Consider the following 18,920-nt stretch of genomic DNA (forward strand, 5'->3'; position numbering starts at 1 on the left):
TCATGGTTATGTTAGCTTCATTGTGGTAATTGTTTCACAATGTATATGAACACATCATGTACATTTTAAATATATATAATGTTTGTCAATCAGACTTCAATTAAGCTGGAAAAAACCAATAAGATGCTATATAAATGATTAAACATATTCCCATTTTGTATCTAGGTTAAGAAAGAATTTTATATTCAGGTATAGCCTTGCTTTTGAACTATGGTCAACCTCTATCATTTAACTTTTTAGTTTCTCATTTTTATTTATCCCACCCAGGGAATTAATGGTCGGATTGTTCACAGCTGTGACTCATTTGCTTCCAGTGCTAGCACCTGGGGATTTCAAACTTTAGTTGGCATAAGAATCACCTGGAGAGCTTGTTAAACTACTGATTACTGAGTCCCATTTCAGAGTTTCTGATTCAGTGATTCTGGTGGAGAGTCCAAGAATTTGCATTTCTAACAGTTCCCAGGTGACTGTTTAAGAGTTTCCACGTGGGGAACGCTTGCTCTGGTTTATTTTCAATTATTTCTCACTGAAAGTACTAATGATGCTGACCAATACTCTTCAGTCAATCTGAAAATTCCGTCCTTGAATTTGCTTTCTCTGGCAGAAAAATATTCTGTTATTTCTTTAGACAAAGCCCCAATTGGCCTTTTCTTTCCAGAGCCTTATTTTCTGATTAAATGTTTTTTCCCCTAATAGAATCTGTTTTCTTCCCTCATTAAAGTTCACCTCTTCCTGATGTGGGTAGTGTCAGACGATGTCTGCTTTCCTTCCTCTTATGAGAAGCCCACTTGTGAATGAAGAGTTCAGTTCAGTTGTCTTGACCAGTTGGTGAGATTGTCCCTTTGTGATTCTCAATCCCACACAGGGTGTCCAAGTTTCCTATCTTCTCCTCGGGGGAGCTTAAAAGTGACCAGAACTGTTGAAGTGGCAAGTTGTCCACAGGTGACAGACAGATAGTAGAAAATGCACGACCTTATTTCTGTCCCATTGTGTTCAAAGGTTCTCTTGTTAGCATCCATTATCACTTCATTTTGCACTCTGCTTTTCTGCCTTCACCTTCCCAATGCCTCAGGGAAAACATTGGGTTCAACAAATGAACTTTTACTTCAGACTCTTCAGAGTGTTTTCTTGGCTGGGGTATGAATGAGAGGGAGGGAAAATCCCTGAGAATAAGAAAACAACTGGGCTGTTATCCCTATAACTCTGTCTCTCTAGATTTGGATATTAATTCATACATACGTTTGTTCATTCATACATTCTTTCTTTCCACAAATGTTTATTGAGCCCTGTGTGCCTTTTGCTAACACCAGCCACCATTTTTTAGGAGATTGATTTCCCTCTACATATACTATTTTCTAATTAAATTCCAATGGTATACATTATATATTAAACATATATCTGCATATTAAACATATATTTAAATGTGCACTAGTATAATATATATGTAAGGAGTGTGTTTAGTGTGTATGTGTTTTAGATTTTACTTCTAATCTCCAATCAAAGATGATGTAGAATTGATCTATGATACAAATATACAGGTGTTTTGTTTGTTTTTGTCTCAGAATCACCAAGAGTTAAATTTTTTATTTTTATTTTTTGTTTTGCTTTAAGGTGCTATATTTTATTGGACACATTTCTGGAGTTTCTCTACAATGTCCTCCAGTTATTGTGTGCTCTTCTCTATGTGTCTACCTCATAATACATATGACATACGAAATTTTACAAATGTGTTTGTACAATATTCTCAAAGGCATGACCATGTGCAGATTAAATATCTGGAAGCCAGAATGAAATATTATTATTAGAAATAGTTACATAAAAGCACCATTTATAATTACTTAAAAATTCTTTTAAAGATTACTTAAAATTCTTTTAAATACTCTTCCAGCCATTTTAAAATTTTAAAAAGCTTGTTAATTAAATAAACAATTGCTTCTTAAAATACATAAAACTTAAAATTGCAGATAATTACAAAGGAAAAAATTTTTTAAATCCAAAATGTTATATGTAACCAAGAAATAGTAATTGTGATTATACCATCTATTAATGTATTATAGTTGGATATGTATACAGATGAATAAGTAGAATATTAAGGCAGAAATACATTTAGTAAAATAGGATTATACTCTACATATTATGCTTTAATTGTAAAGAAAGTATTAAATTTTATGTTAGCAGGATCTAGTAGAAAATAAAGACAGAAAATTAAACTAAATGAATATTTAGAATTAATATTTCTTTAACATAAGACATTATTTCCTAAGTTTTCCCTTTTAAGATTAAGAGAAATAAAATTTTTACAAAGATTTTGAAGTCACTAGACTTTTATTCTTTTAAAAATATGTTTTACTTGTAATAAAGATTGTTTTTCTGGTATGAAAATGTGAAGACTTGAACACTTTCATGTCTCCTTCCTCAATTTCCAAAGTTATTTTCAGATTAATAGTATCAACTGTATTTAAATCAATTTAAGATCATCACTATTAATTTGGTATGCCTGATTTTATTTTGATTCAATTTTTAAGTTCAAAGGTGTCATGGATTCTATTATAAACATATGAAATAAAATTATATTTTATATTATATTTTAGTGTAGCCTACAGTTCACTTAGTAGGGTGCCCTCATTGAAAATCATCCAGAAATATATTTTTACAAAGGACTTTATTTCAGCAAAGCAATATTATAATGCTAACTCAGAAATAATGTATTAACAGAAACTGAACCAGTTGAGTTAAAAAAAAAAAAAATCATCTTGCTCGGACTTGTGCTCAGAAAACAAAAAGTCACAGAGATAATCACTCTCATCTGACAACAAGAAAAATCCAGATAATGTATAAAATTATAACTTTGTTTGAGGATATCAGAGTGCTGAGGTCACAAGGCAACCACTTAAACTGAACTACAAGAGGGACATGCGCCACTAAGGACAGATGGGACTCATAGACGGCTTCATTTTTGGCAGAGCATAGGAGGAAAAGATGGCAGCCATAAGAGTAAAATAAAAACGCTAAATTTTGAACAAAGTCTTAAGCTCAATTGGGCTTTCATATGTCACTCAGAGTCCTAGCTGCAAGGGGAGTCTCCAGGTCTTTTCCACAGGCCTCAAGTGGGAGCTCATTAGAAGGCCTGGGGCAGGGCAGAGCCAGAGAAAGCCCCTTAGCCATGGCGATGTCTAGGCATGAAACCTCAGCATTTCCCAGTGCCTTTTCTCACCTGAAGCAAAACCTTTAAGATACTTAGGGAGGGCCAACAAACCCTCCTGCTCCCAGGAATCAGGCAAAGTTTGAGTGCTTTTAGAGAAGCAGGATAAGCAAAAGTTTTCTTCCCTTGGGGGAGGGGTAGGATAAACCTCTCTCTTTCTCCTGGTCTATAGAGAACGTAACATGATGAAAAGAGAAAGCTAGAAGCAAAGAGAAAGCTAGAAGCAAAACTTATTTGTAGCAGAGAAAAGAGGAGGAAACCACCATACCTCCCACCACAAACCTTGCACCAAGCAACACACGATAATAGTCTACTGCTTGAAGAGGGGCAGAAAACTCCCCCATTACTGATCCTAGACAGAAACATTCTGCTGTTGAAGGAAGGGGAGAAGAAAAAGATGTTCAAACTGAGAGAGGAGCGGGAAACCCTATGGGGTCAAGGATCTCACAGTGACACAAGGCAGAGATCTGCTATGCCAGCAGAAGAGAAATTCTTTCCTGCCCAAGACTCCCCATAGACACAAGAAGAGCTTGGGTGCTGAGGAGGAGGAGGAGGAATGCTGAGGAAACCACACTCCTGAAGCCAAGGCACATAAGGCCTTGCCCAAGACTAATAGGCCAAAATAAATTAGAATTTCTGTTTCTCCCAACACTATCGTTATTTTCACATAACAAGCCACAAGAGAGGAGGGGCAAGAGCTTAGAGAGAGAACTCCTTCACACTGCAGTTGTCCTGGACCTGCTGAAATCAGAACAGAATACTAAGAAAAACCCTCCCACTCCCCAGACCCTGCACGAAGTGTAAGGTAGCGGCAGTACACCACCGGGAAAATTTGAAGTCTGTGGTGTACTAAAGGTGACCACAGGAACAATGAAACATAAAGTAGCTCAACATCCCAACTTTGCAGATTTACGGAAGAGGTATTGCCATGCTGGCCTGACATACAGTGTTTGCCATTCAATAAAATTATAAGAGACAAACACACAAAAAGCAAGGAAAGGACCCCCTGCCAAAAGAAATATTAGCCGAAAAAATTCAAGATATGTGTGTTCAAGATGTTGAAATTATCGGTGCGAAACCTAATTTTTTAATATGTCAGAGAAACTGGAAATATTAAAAAATGCATGGATATATGCTGAAAGTTTTCAGAGATGAAAACTATGTTTTTAAAAAGAGTCAAATGGAAATGCCAAGGATAAAACTATGATATCAGAAATAAAGAATTCCTTCCATGCACTTCTTAGAAAAACTGGACACAGGATAGGGAAAAAAAATCAAGTGAACTTGAAGATAAACAGAAATTATCCCAACTAAACTACCAAAAATAAAAAAAGAGTTAAACAATAACGTAACAGGTCATCTAAGAGTTTAGAGACAATAAGAATTATAATTTCACATCCGAAACTGTGCAGATCAGAAGATGACAAAGTGACATTTTTGTTATACTGAAAGAAAATTCTGTCAGTTACTGCAACAGAGATAAAGAATATTACATAATGTTGATGAGATCAAAAGCAGTAAGATGACATACAATTCTAAATGTATATATACCTAATAACAGATCTGAAGATACACAGAACCAAAACTGTTACTTGTTACTGGTGGAGGGTGTCCAGATTCTTGGCATTTTGAACAAATAATTGGATGAAATGCACAAACAAAACAATGAAAAAAAAAGCAGATTTATTGAAACAAACGTACACTCCACAGAATGGGAGCAGGCCAAGCAAGCAGCTCAAGAAACTGGTTACAGAATTTTCTGGAGTTTAAATACCCTCTAGAGGTTTCCAATTGGTTACTTGGTTTACACTTTACGTAAATGAAGTAGTGGCCTGTGATCAGTCTGATTGGTTGCATGAGGTGACCAATCGGAGGTTGAAGTAAAGTTACAAGGTTACACATGAAGACTTGGCCTGTGATCAGTCTAATTGGTTTCATGAGGGAACCAATCAAAGATACTTTCATTTTTCATCTTCAATGCAGAAAAGGGGTGGGGGATGTTGCAAAGGGAGTAGTCCCTGATCCTTTTGTTACTTGGGTGTATAGAAGTGGGATTTTCCTTTTGATTCAGTTCTAGGAAGTCAGCGTGAATCAATCTTAGGTTCCCTGTCTCCTGACCATATTCTCCTGCATCAAAACTGCCAGGACTGAAAGAAGAAATAGGCAAATCCTAAGTTATAACCAAACATGTCAACACACCTCTCTCAGTGGTTACTGGAATATTTAGAGAAAAATCACTAAGGATATAAAAAGTCTGGAAGAGCACTATCAACCAAATTGAAATCACTGGCATGTATAGAATACCCTACTCAACAATAGAAAAAAATACTCAAGTGCACATAGAACAGTCACCAGGATAGACCATATTTTGGCCCAAAAGTTTAAAATAATTTAAATTATACATTGCATGTTCTCTGATCACAAATAAATCTAAAAATTCAACAACAGAAAGATATTTGGAACATTACCAAATATGCTAAAATTTTAAAATGCACTTATAAATAACACACAGGTTAAAGAAATTTAGTCAAAATTAGCAAATATTTTGAATTGAATGAAAATAAACGTGCAACATAGCAAAATTCTGTTACTATTGGAGTACTGCTTGGAGAGAAGTTATAAAATGCTATTTAGAAAAGAGAGGTCTAAAATCAGTTATCCAAGATTCCAACTTTGGAATTTAAAACATAAGGAAAATTAATTCCAAATCCAGTAGAAGAAAGGAAATAATAAAGTTAAGAGCAGAAATCCATGAAATAGAAAATAGAAAGTCAATAGAGAAAAATAAATCAAAAGCTGATTCTTTTAACATGCCAGCAAAATGGATTATTCCCCAAAACTGTAAGAAGACACAAATTACCACTATCAGGAATAAAAGTAGGAAAAGTAATACAGATGCTACAGATATTTAAAGGATAATAAGTGAATATTAAGTATTTTTCTGCTCGTTAATTCTATAACATGTAAAGTGTAAAAATTTCTTGAGGCCGGGCGTGGTGGCTCAAGCCTGTAATCCCAGCACTTTGGGAGGCCGAGACGGGCGGATCACGAGGTCAGGAGATCGAGACCACCCTGGCTAATACGGTGAAACCCCGTCTCTAATAGAAAATACAAAAAACTAGCCGGGCGACGAGGCGGGCGCCTGTAGTCCCAGCTATTCGGGAGGCTGAGACAAGAGAATGGCGTGAACCCGGGAGGCGGAGCTTGCAGTGAGCTGAGATCCGGCCACTGCACTCCAGCCCGGGCGACAGAGCAAGACTCCGTCTCAAAAAAACATAAAATAAAAATAAAATAAAATAAAAAAATTCTTGAAAGACACAATTCCACAGTCCACTTACGAAGGACTAGTTAACCTAACTAGTTCTATATCTATTAAAGTAATTCAATTGGCAGTTAAAAAGCCTTCCCACGAAGAAAACCCACACTTTCATGGTAAATTCTACCAAACATTTAAGGACAATGTAACACCTATTCCGCTTAAACTCTTCCAGAAATTAGATGAGGAAGGAGAATTTCCCAACTCATTTGATGAGACCAGAATTCCTCTAATATAAAAATTAGACAGGCATGTTGGGGAAAGAAAACTGCAGACGAATATCCTCCCTCAATAGAACTAATCTTTTTAAACAAAACATCAGCAAATCAAATTCGGCAAGGCTCTCAGAGTGGGTTTTGGCGGGAGGTGAGCATGCGCAGATCCTGCAGTGCCCCCCCCCCCCCCCCCCCCCAGCACCACCGCGCCTGCGGGGCCTAGAGGCAGGATTGAAGTCAGGAGGCGAGCATGCGCAGATCCTGCAGTGCCCCCGAGCGCCACCGCGTCTGCCCGGCCTAGAGGCAGGATTGAAGCCAGGAGGCGGCTGAGCAGGACCTGAGGGCATTAGCCTCCACCAACAAGTGGTGGCCTCGGGCAGCAGTCACCTCCATCTCCAGGACACCCCTGGACGCGGTGAAGGTCCGCCTGCGCTCTCAATGCCCTGCTGTGACTGACACCTCGCTCCAGACCCTGGACCTCTCCTAAGCCAAATCGCCTTCCTCCCTCCGAGCCAGAGGGTGGGGCCTCCTGTACTGTAGTGGTGTCCTGGAGCCCCCGCACCTGTCTCCAAATGGTATCCGCTGTGCCATCAGGACCCGCTTCACTGGCACCATGGGTGCCTTTGTGAAGATTGTGAAGCACCAGGACACCTGGGGACAGCCTCCTAGCTACCCTGGTGATGACCCTGCCAGCCACCACCATCTACTTCACTGGCTTACGACAAAACTCCAGGCCGTCCTGTGTGACAGAGCCCTGACCTCTGATCTCTGCGCACCCTTGGTGGCCGGAGCTTGTGGGGACACAGTTGCAGGCTCAGCACATGGCCTGCCATGAGCTCGGCACCCGTGTCTGCCTGTGGTGGCTCAGGGCGGCTGGCGCTCCCTGTGGCAGGGTTGGGCCCCACTGCCCTTCAAGATGTGCCCTTCTCAACCCTGCACTGGTCCAACTCTGAGCTGGAGAAGAGCTGGTTGAATGCCAAAGGACTAGAGGTAAGCAGGCTGGTGGAGTCTCAGGGATGGTGACTGTGGTCCTGACACTACCCTTTGACGTGGTGAAGACTCAATGGCAGGCTGCCCTGGGAGTGGTGGAGGCTGTGATAGTGATGTTCCGCCCATCACACTGACTCCATCAGGCCCAGTGGGGCACCAGGGGACTCTGCAGACCTCCTCTTGAGGATCTTCTAGGCTGCCCTGTCCTGTGCCATCATGATCAGCCTTTATGGGTTCAGCAAAAGCTGCCTCCAGAGGTTCAACCAGGAATGGCCTCTGGGCCTTGGAAAGAGACGAGGAGAGGCGGACCCCATCTCTTCACAGGTAGGGGAGTGGGGGCAGGAGACTGAGCCAAATACCTTTTCCTCAGCACTGAGGGGAGGGTCTTTGATTCACTTCCCTCCCAACTGCCAGCCTCAGGGCCACCCAGGCCTTCCGGAGGATCCTCACTTTCCCACCCCCCAACTTCAAGACCAAAGCTCTTAGAAAAGTATAAATAAAAGATAATTAAAAATGATTACATTATTTGTATAGATACTTCACCAGAAAAGACATACAGATGTCAAAAAAAAATCAGTATTAAAATTGTTGGTTATTAGGAGAATGAAATTAAAATCACAGTGACATACTATACAACCAATCAGACTGGCTAAAATTAAAAAGATGCACAATACCAAGTGCTCTCGAGGATGTAGAACCTGTAAAAACTTTCATATGAATGTGAAGTGGTACAGCCACTTCATAAAACAATTGGCTATTACTTATGAAGTTAAATATATACTTAATATATGACCCAGAAATCACGACTGTGTATTTACCCAGAGAAATGAAAACATGTATCCACACAATCCATATGACAGAAATGTTATGACTTCTTTATTCATAATTACCAAAAATCATAAGCAACTCAAATATCCACCAGCTGGTGAATGAATAGCAATTCAGACAATGGAACAATTCTCAGCTGTTAAAAGGAATGAACTGATACTCAAAATATTTATAAATCTCAAAAGCATTCTAATAAGAGAAAGAATTCATAACTGAACACCTGTATATCGTATGATTCCATTCATATGAGCTTGCATAAAGGGCAAACATAGAGAAATTATATTAGTAGTTGCCAGTGGTTGCCAGGGAAATGGGTGGTGTGAGAGGATTATCTACAAAGGGGCATGAGGTAACTTTTTGAGAATGGAAAAATTCTATATCTTGATTATGCATGTGGATACTGACTGTATACATTTGTTAAAATTCAGCTGTACTCTTAAGGTGAAAATTAGTATATATAAATTACAAATCAAGAAAATATTTCATTTATGGAGATGCTTGAACCTTTATATTAGCATTTTTATTAACTTTCTAGATTTAACCTTGATATCATATAGGTAAAGGTCTAAGTTTAACAAGAGGGCCTATTTCAGTAGAGTCTAAGAACTGAGCTTCCTGTCCACATTTTGCTGTGATGTTGAGTAAGCCTTTTAATTTCTCTGAGCTCAAATATAAAATTCCTTACCTATTTCACAGCCTTTATGAAAACAAATTAATCAATTTATCATTTATTTATTAGCTAATTCAACACATATTTTATTCAGTGTTTAAAATGTGCCAGATACGATGATTGGAAGCAATAGATTAATGAGCTAGATAGGTGTCAAACCTCATGGGTCATGTAATATAATAGAAACTGAGTAATAACATTATTGCATAATATTTTTAGGATAGGGAATACTTGGAATAATGGGAACATATAGCTGATTGTAATCTGGTTTAAGAATCAATGAAACTTTCCTAAATAAATGATTTTTTTTTTTTCATCTAAGACCTGAAAGACTATTTAACCAGCTGTAGTTTGGGAAGAGGGAAGAGAGAGGAGTGGAACTGACAAATGGGACAAGGGAGTAGACTCAAGCCAAGATGATGGATTCAATAAAATGAATGCAATTCGATTACATGATTAGAGAAAAAAAGAGAGGATAGCTAGAGAAGGAGCAGGGGCCTGAGAAATGACTTATAGAATGATAAAGAACTCATAGATTTTAAAATGCTTTCTTTGTTATAAAACAAATTATCCATATGTATTTTGATCTATTTCTCTGTAATTTTGATTTTTTCTTGTATGAGTATCAAACAATTTTATTTATTGACAAAATAAGACACATATGTTGTCTAAATGTATTCAGTCAATATTGTTTATATAATAGTGAATAATAAGATGTTCACAGCTGTGGCAGGTGGGGCCCAACCCTGCCACAGGGAGCGCCAGCCACCCTGAGCCACCAGAGGCAGCCACGGGTGCTGAGCTCATGGCAGCACAATTTTATTTATTGACAAAATAAGACACATATGTTGTCTAAGTGTATTCAGTCAATTATTATTTATATATAGTGAATAATAAGATATGGCTTCTGGTCTGGTGGAGTTAGCAATCTATATTTAGATTCATGATCTCTTCTCATATCTTTTTGGATTTTATGGAAATATTTCCTTCTCAAGTGAAGTCTCCTGTTACCACTCCTGCACTTCGTATCACCTCTTTCCCAATATGTTTTTCTTCTTAGCTTTTATCACAATTGAACATAGTATACACTTGACTTGTTTGTTTATTGTTTTCCACCCTACTATAATATGAACTTCATGAGCAGGGAGATATTTATTTGCTGTATTTGTTGACTGCTATATTCCTAACTTCTACCACATACCCTGGCATAAAACTACATAATCAGTAAATATATATAAAGTGAATAAATTAATTACTGTATTGCTTTAATAAAGAAGGAAAAATAATTTTAAGACCTATCTGCTAGAATTCTACTTTTTAAGTTAAAAAATCCCTTAAGGCTGGGTGCGGTGGCTCACACCTGTAATCCCAGCACTTTGGGAGGCCGAGGTGGGCAGATCATGAGGTCAGGAATCAGAGACCAGCCTGGATAATATGGTGAAACTCTGTCTCTACTAAAAATACAAAATTTAGCCGGGCGTGGTGGTGTGTGCCTGTAGTCCCAGCTATTCAGGAGGCTGAGGCAGAAGAATCACTTAAACCCAGGAGGCAGAGGTTGCAGTGAACCGAGATCACGCCACTGCATTCCATCCTGGGTGACAGAGCGAGATTCCGTCTCAAAAAGGAAAAGAAAAACAAACAAACAAAAGTGTAAAAATGCATGTCTTTATTCTTAAAAATGGGCAGAGTGTTGAGTAAAATATAAATTTTCTCAATGTGGTTATTATTATTATTAACCTGAATGAAAAAGACAGTCACTCATCATGCCTAAAAATAACAAGTGAGGGATATTCGATTTAATGGAAGAATGCAAAGACCCACACCGTCATAAAACCAGTATTTGAATTTACACACGCACATATATATACATGCATATGTTTTTTGAGACAGCATCTCACTGTATTGTCCAGGCTGGAGTGTTGTGGTGTGATCATGGCTAACTGCCGCCTTGATCTCTTGGGCTTTGGCGATCCTCCCAGCTCAGCCTCCTGAGTAGCTGAACTGCAGGCGCCTGCCACCACACTGAGCTAGGTTTTTGTTTTTGGTTTTGTTTTTGGTATTTTTGGTAGAGATAGGGTTTTGCCATGTTGCCCAGCCAGGCTTCTCTTGAACTCTCAGACTCAAGCAATCTGCCTTCAGCTTCCCAAAGTGCTGGGATTACAGGCGAGAGCCACTGCACCTGACCTTATAAAATATTTTTAATAATTATTTACTGAGGGATTTTTTTGGTTATTATTTAGCTCTCAAACAATATGTAGGGAACATCCTGTTTTGAAAAGGATAGTTTGACTTGACTCTATAAAAGTATCAGTTTCATGTGATCAGTTCTTTGAGCATAAACAATTATATAAACGGTATGAATACCTAGGATTAAAATTTGAAAATGAAAACTCAGAAGACATCATTATTGCCTTTAATCTCTTTGTAATAAAGTAATTTCATCTCTTTTAACATCTTTATTAAATTGGTAGGTTGGAATTGTAGAATATTATATTGACAGACAAATTGAAGAACTCATTCTTAGCTACCCATATGATGTAATAGGAGATATTTAATAAGTTCTTTTTGTTGTTGTTGTTGAGATGGAGTCTCACTCTGTCACCCAGGATGGAGTGCAGTGGCGCGATCTTGGCTCACTGCAACTTCCATCTCCCGGATTCAAGCGATTCTCCTGCCTCAGTCTCCCGAATAGCTGGGACTACAGGTGCGTGACACCATGCCCGGCTAATTTTTGTATTTTTAGTAGAGACAGGGTTTCACTATGTTGGCCAGGCTAGTCTCAAACTCCTGATTTAGTGATCCGCCCACCTCCACCTCCCAGAGTTCTGGGATTACAGGAGTGAGCCACAGTGCCCGGCCCTTAATAAGTTCTTATTTTGTAAAACATGACATCATGTGGTTATTAATTGTTATTGTCATTTTTTGAGAGCCAAAATGTTTAAATTCTTGATATTGATTTATAGTTGTATATTTTTGATTAATTACAATATAAATTGTGATTTTATGCAATTATTGTGATGAGGATCAATCTTTGTTTCACTTTATTTCTCAGAAGAGAATGACAAGAAGATATCTCATGTGGAATATGCACTTGTCACTCCTAATTCACTGAGACACAGTAGACCCGAATGGTCTAAAGGAGAAGGTATAAATTTGGATATGTTTTAGGCTTTCTAGGCCTTTATTTTGGGGTTTCTATTCACATAACTCTTGTCAAAAGAATGTATTATTCGACTCCTTGTTTGATTTGAAAAGTCCTCTGATGTTTCTCTCCAAAGTTTAGTTTTGGAAGATTGTGAGAAGAGGAAAGTAAGAGTGAAAGCAATAGTGTTATGTGACTTGATCTTCATTTCAAATTCTCTTCTCCTCTGACTAGTATCTATTCCAGTCAGCCTTATTACCTATTCACATATTGATTGCCAAATAAGCTCCATGAGGCTAGATATATTTTTTCCTATTTGGTTCAGTAAAATGTCATTATCACTTGGAATAGTGTCTGTCATGCCACTGATGCTCAATGAGTATTTTTGAATGAATCATACATTCACTCATTCATTCATTCATTCAATGAAGGTTTCTTGAAGGGGACCATACATTAAGCATTACAATAGATACTAATGTTGCATAGCTAAAAGAGAGAAATACGGTCCTTAAGGGCCTCATAGTCCAGTTAGAAAGACAGAGAGTATACAGATTTGGATACATGCTATCTGGAATAAAAGTGGAGTTATGGAAGGTCAAAGAAGGGTATTCTTTCAACACTTGGTTCAGAAATGAAAGTGGATTAAGCAGAAAAGTTTTTTTGATTAGGATAACTCTGATGGGGATGGAGATAAAGGAATGTTCCAGGTGAAGAGATTGCACCGACATGGGGGAGTGGCCAGCAGTGGCCCGCAGGGTTGTGAATGATTACAGAATCCAAGCTTTCATAAGTAATGCAGGAGAGAAATCAATATGCGAAGTACAATTGTGATCTTGGGTGTAGAAAGGAAAGAATTTTGGTAGAGAGGCACTAAGGAGGTAGAATCGTTGAGATTTGGTCAATTGGGCTAGATGCGGTGGCTCATGCCTGTCATCCAACCACTTTAGGAGGCTGAGGCAGGCGGATCACTTGGGTCCAGGACTTCGAGACCAGCCTGGGCAACATAGTGGGACCCGCATCTCTACAAAAAATACAAAAATCAGCCAGGCATGGTGGCATGCACCTGTAGTCCCAGCTACTCTGGAGGCTGAGGTGGGAGGCTCACTTGAGTCTGAGAGGTTGAGCTTCAGTGAGCTGAGATCATGCCACTGCCCTCCAGCCTGTGTGACTGAGTAAGACCCCATCTCTAAGTGGGAAAAAAAGATTTGGTCAATTGTAAGATGATGGGAATAAAGAGCCAGATATCAATGATGATTTGTGGGCCTTTGCATTGGAAAACTTGAATCATAGTCCCACTCAGCAAGATGTGAAAAGAAGGCAGAGGGCCATGACAGCAGGTGGATGGTAAAGGAAGGAGTTCAACTTTGGACGGTGAGTTTTCAATGCATGTGGAGAATTCTTGTGAGTTTTTTTTTTTTTTTTTTTTAACATCAGATACATGAGTATGCAGATTAGGAAAGTGATCATGTTTGGCTATATAAATTTGGGTGTCCATTATGATGTAAGTGGCAGATGAAGCCATGACAATAAATGAGATCATTCACTGAGATTGTACAAATTAGTAACAGAGAAAGGGCCAAAGACAGATTCTGGAAAAAAGTTATTTGAAGATTAAACAACAACAATAACAACAACAGCAACTAAAACCAATTAGGAAATTAATGTAAAACATGAGAAATCTATGAGCGTTGTGATGGAATGTAAGAGAGGAATATTCTTTTCTCTCTCCACTCGGATACACATTTTTCTAGTTTCATTAAATGGACTGTCTCCCACCTAACCCTCTCTTACTTTTGTGTTTTGCCTTCTATGAGAATTGAGATAATATTAAGCTATTCTGTCCTTTCAACTGTTCATAGGAAATCGATTTTAACATAGTACAGAGCTGTTGTTTACTTTGTGAGCATATTTTAGACTTATTTTTATTAATGGTTGTAGACAAGGATAGGATTTTAAAATATTAATGGCCACTATGACACAGGCTCAACCAACCTGAAAATATGCCAGTCTGTAAACGTTGGTTGTGTCCCTGCCATCTATAAAACATTTCAAAAAGTTTCTTCTGGAGTAAGTTTTGATAAATACTTCTTGGAATTTAATCTAAGTTTTCAAATGAATTATACTTTATTTAAATTACAGTCCTTCACACTCTGTATTCCTCTTTCCTGAGTTATTTCTTGTAGAATCTACCTTCCTCTAATGAACTATATATTTTTAAACATATTAAAAATAACCCTGTGTACAGTCTGGTGACTGGCTTTTTTTTAACTTAAAATGTGATTTATTTACACAAATTTGTGTATTATTACTTTTGAATTAATATAGAGTACACTCTATGTGTGGAGACTAGTGGTTTATATATATAATATATCAATTATAAAGTATTCCTAAATAATATAACTAAATATATCAATATTTCAAGTTATTTTTAAAAGAACTGTTGGCACCTGAACAGTTTTGAAGAACTCAAATAACTAATTACAAATTATAACTTTTTGTCTTCTTGAAGTAGTCAATAGGAGAAATGCTCTGGTTTTTGGAAAATGAGACGTGAGAATAGTAAAAATAATAATAGTAATTGTATTTTAGAAAAATTTAGGGTCACATATCTACCTAGGCTTGGAGCTATGGGTTCTGTTGTTTGCAGTAGTATATGATATTCCTCTCTCTTAGGTCTCAGCAATTTTCTGGGCAAAATGTAATTTCAGTTGTCTTGGAGTTATCATTGTGGTTATCTGCAGTGTGAATGCATTTGTAGAATGAATGTCCTCTGAACATTATTTAACACGAAATTACAAAGTTCTTGTTATATGCAAGGTCCTAAGCACCTTATAAATATTAGCTTAGTTCGTGAAACTAATCTATGAGTTAGATTTTGTCATTATTTCACAAATGAAGAAACACAGATATAAAGAATTTAAGTGACTTATTTGCCTAAGCTAACTCACACAGCTTAGTGGCAAAGTCAAGGGTCAAACCTAGGCAGTTTGGTTCTGGAATCTATGCTCTGAAGTCCTTGACCTCAAATAGAGGTGTTTCCAGAGTCTGAGGTCTGCGTCAGCAAGCCTGAGGGTTGGCAGGGATGTGGGGTGCTACTTGTGCCCCCAATTATCTGGAAAATTGCATATTTTTCCTCATACATACATAGCTTGCCTTTGCCCCTGGATTTTCCTCTCTGGGGTGATGACCATTCCTGTAGTTATCTCAATATGCTAATTAGTGCTGGGAACATTTATCTTCTGTGAACCATCATTAAATAACAGGTTGGAAAGGCCTCACAGAAATGAAGGTTTTAATTCTTATCAACAAATACAAAAAAATCACTGAACATAGTAGGAATTAAGGTATATGTATATTTCTGAATTTCTGTCTTGTCCTGAGAGTACTAATGTCCTGAATGTAAGAATGTTGAAATTTTGTCATTATCTTTTAAGAAACCTATGAGAACTTCAGAAGTATAATTGAAACTGCATCCCAATGTTTCGTTTAAGAGAAAATGTTTGTTGAATTGGTTTCATGACCAATCAAGGTATTGTGTCTCTCATCTTTTGTTCAATCCAGCACATAATGATTGGTTGTTGCTTAATACATTTAAAAAATGTATCTATGTAGATGTTAATGGCCTTTTCTAGACTTGAAAATATAGAGAAGGTACCTAGACATTTGCAGTTTCAGTGGCTAACCCCATGATCTAAATCAGATATGTGCTATATTGTATTTATCTTTAGGTCTTTACTATCCAGCAATGGGCATGCTAAATCACACACAAGTAAGTACATACCGCAAGGAGATAATTTGAAAAACATTTGTATTGGACTCAGTGTAAAGTATTTTTTTCCATTTTTAAAGCATCTGATCCATGAAATTATAGGTTTTTAGAACTATAAAGAGTATTGCAGATCAGATGGTTCAAGTGTTTTGTTTTACAGATGCTAAATAAATTAAGAAACTCATGCACCTGTTGATGGCAGCAATAAACTCAGAATTAGGTCTTCTATTTCTAATTTGGTCCTCTTTATACTATGCTGCTATTTGGAATGTTTTTTTCCTTGCTGTATTAAATGTTTGCTCTCAGATATGCACTGTATGCTCCAAGTTTGCAGTTAACTCACATGAGATATACTGTTTCATGCCTCTATATTTGTATACCCTTTATCTTTTGTCTGGATTACTCTTTACTCTTCATCTGGTTAAACCCTACTCATTAATTTTCAGATAGAGCATTCATTTATTTATTTATGCATTCATTGATTTAATCTTTCATAAACCATGTGTCAGGTTCTGTGTAGTGACTGGATACATATGGGTGTATACCCAGTAATAGGATAGATGAGTCAAATGGTAGTTCTGTTTTAAGTTCTTTGAGAAATCTCCAAACTGCTTTCCACAGAGGCTGAGCTAATTTACATTCCCACCAACAATGTGTAAGCACTTCCTTTTCTTCATAGCCTAGCCAGCATCTCTTGTTTCTTGACTTTTTAATAATAGCCTTTCTGAATTATGTGACATGGTATCTGTGGTTTTGATCTGCATCTCTCTGAAGATTAGTGATGTGAGCATGTTTTCATATGTTCATTGGTTACATATATGTCTTCTTTTGAGAAGTACCTGTTCATGTCTTTGGCCCACTATTTAGTGGGGTTATATGGTTTTTTGCTTATTGTTTTAAGTTCCTTATAGATTCTGGATATTAGATCCATGTTGGATGCATGGTGTGTAAATATATTCTCCCACTCTGTAGGTCATCTATTTACCCTTTTGATGGTTTTCTTTGCCATGATCATTAGTTTAGTTAGGTTCCATTTGTCAGTTTTTGCTTTTGTTGCAACTGCTTTTGGGGACTTCACCATAAATTCTCTGCCAAGACCAATGTTGATAAGGTATTTCCTAGGGTTTCTTCTAGGATTTTTATAGCTTGGGATCTTATGTTTAAATCTTTAATTCATCTTGACTTAATTTTTCTGTATGGTGAAAGATAAAAGTCTAGTTTCATTCTTCTTCATATAGCTAGCCAGTTATCCCAGCACCGTTTATTGAATAAGGAGTCCTTTCCTATTGTTTGGTTCCATCAGCCTCATCAAAGATCAGAGGGTAATAGATATGTGGCTTTATTTCTGAGTTTTCAATTCTGTCATTTGGTCTATATGTTTGTTTTTGTACTAGTACCATGCTGTTTTAGTTACTGTAGCCTTATAGTATCATTTGAAGTTGGATAATGTCTGTGGATTTGTTCTTTTTGCTTAGAGTTGCTTTGGCTATTCAGGCTATTTTTTTTGTTCTACATAAATTATATAATTGTTTTTTCTGATTCTGTGGACAATGATGTTGGTAGTTTGACAGGCATAATGTTGAGTCTATAAATTGCTTTGGGCTATAAATTATTCAGGCTAATTTTTGGCTCCACATAATCATAGAATTGTTTTTTCTAATTCTGTGGACAATGATGTTGGTAGTTTGATAGGCATAATGTTGAATCTATAAATTACTTTGGGCAGTATGACAATTTTAATGATATTGATTCTTCCAATCCATGAGCATGAGATGCTTTTCTAATTAAGTGTGTCATCTCTGATTTTTTTAGCAGTTCTTTGTAGTTCTCCTTGTAAAGATCTTTCATGTCCTTAATTAGCTGTATTCCTAGGTATTGTATTTTCTCTGTGGCTATTATAAATGGGATTGTTTTCTTGATTTGACTCTTAGCCTAGATGTTATTGGTGTATAGAAGTGTGCTGATTTTTGTACATTAGTTTTGTGTCCTGAAGCTTTGGTAAAATCATTTATCAGTTGTTGTAGCTTTCAGCAGAGTCTTTAGGGTTTTCAAAATATGGAATTATATTATCAATGAAAGGAGATAGTTTGACTTATTTTCCTATTTGGGTGCCTTTTGTTTCTTTCTCTTGTCTGATTGCTAGACTAGGACTCTCAGTATTATGTTTAATAGGAGTGCTAAGAGTGGGCATCCTTGTCTTGTACTAATTCTCAAAGGAAATGCTTCTAGGTTTTATCCATTCAGTATTAAGTCGGCTATGGGTTTGTCATAGATGGCTTATATTATTTTGATGTATATTCCTGTGTGCCTAGTCTACTGACAGTTTTTTATCATGAAGGGATGCTGGATTTTGTTGAAAAGTTTTCTGTGTCAATTGAGATGATCATATGGTTTTTGCTTTTAATTCTTTTTATGTGGTGAATCACATTTATTGATTTGCCTATGGCGAGCCAACTTTGCATCCCAGGAATAAAGCCCACTTGATAGTGCTGAATTAACTTTTTGATGTGTTGCTAGATTTGGTTTGCTAGTATTTTGTTGAGGATATTTTACGTCTATGTCCTTCAGCCTGAAGAAAGCCTGAAGCTTTCTTTTTTCATTGTGTCTCTGCCAGATCTTGGTATTAGGGTGATTCTGGCTTTATAAAATGAGTTAGGGAGAAGCCCCTTGATACGGTTTGGCCCTGTCCCCACCCAAATCTCATCTTGAATTGTAGCTCCCACAATTCCCATGTGTCACTGGAGGGACCTGGTAGGAGGTAACTGAATCACAGGGGCAAATCTTTCCT

The 18,920-nt window shown here is 37.3% G+C and overlaps 1 long non-coding RNA gene across 1 annotated transcript; it reads right to left on the reverse strand.

The window, feature by feature from the left end:
• Positions 1 to 4,939, reverse strand: LOC111528475. Its single transcript, XR_002727004.2, has 2 exons — positions 4,795 to 4,939; positions 1 to 1,067 (listed from the first exon to the last, which is right to left on the reverse strand). It is a non-coding gene; the product is annotated as an uncharacterized LOC111528475 (long non-coding RNA).
• Positions 4,940 to 18,920: the final 13,981 nt, after the last annotated feature.

The sequence above is a fragment of the Piliocolobus tephrosceles genome, chromosome 10 (genome assembly GCF_002776525.5).
Source record: "Piliocolobus tephrosceles isolate RC106 chromosome 10, ASM277652v3, whole genome shotgun sequence".
Lineage (NCBI taxonomy): Eukaryota > Metazoa > Chordata > Mammalia > Primates > Cercopithecidae > Piliocolobus > Piliocolobus tephrosceles.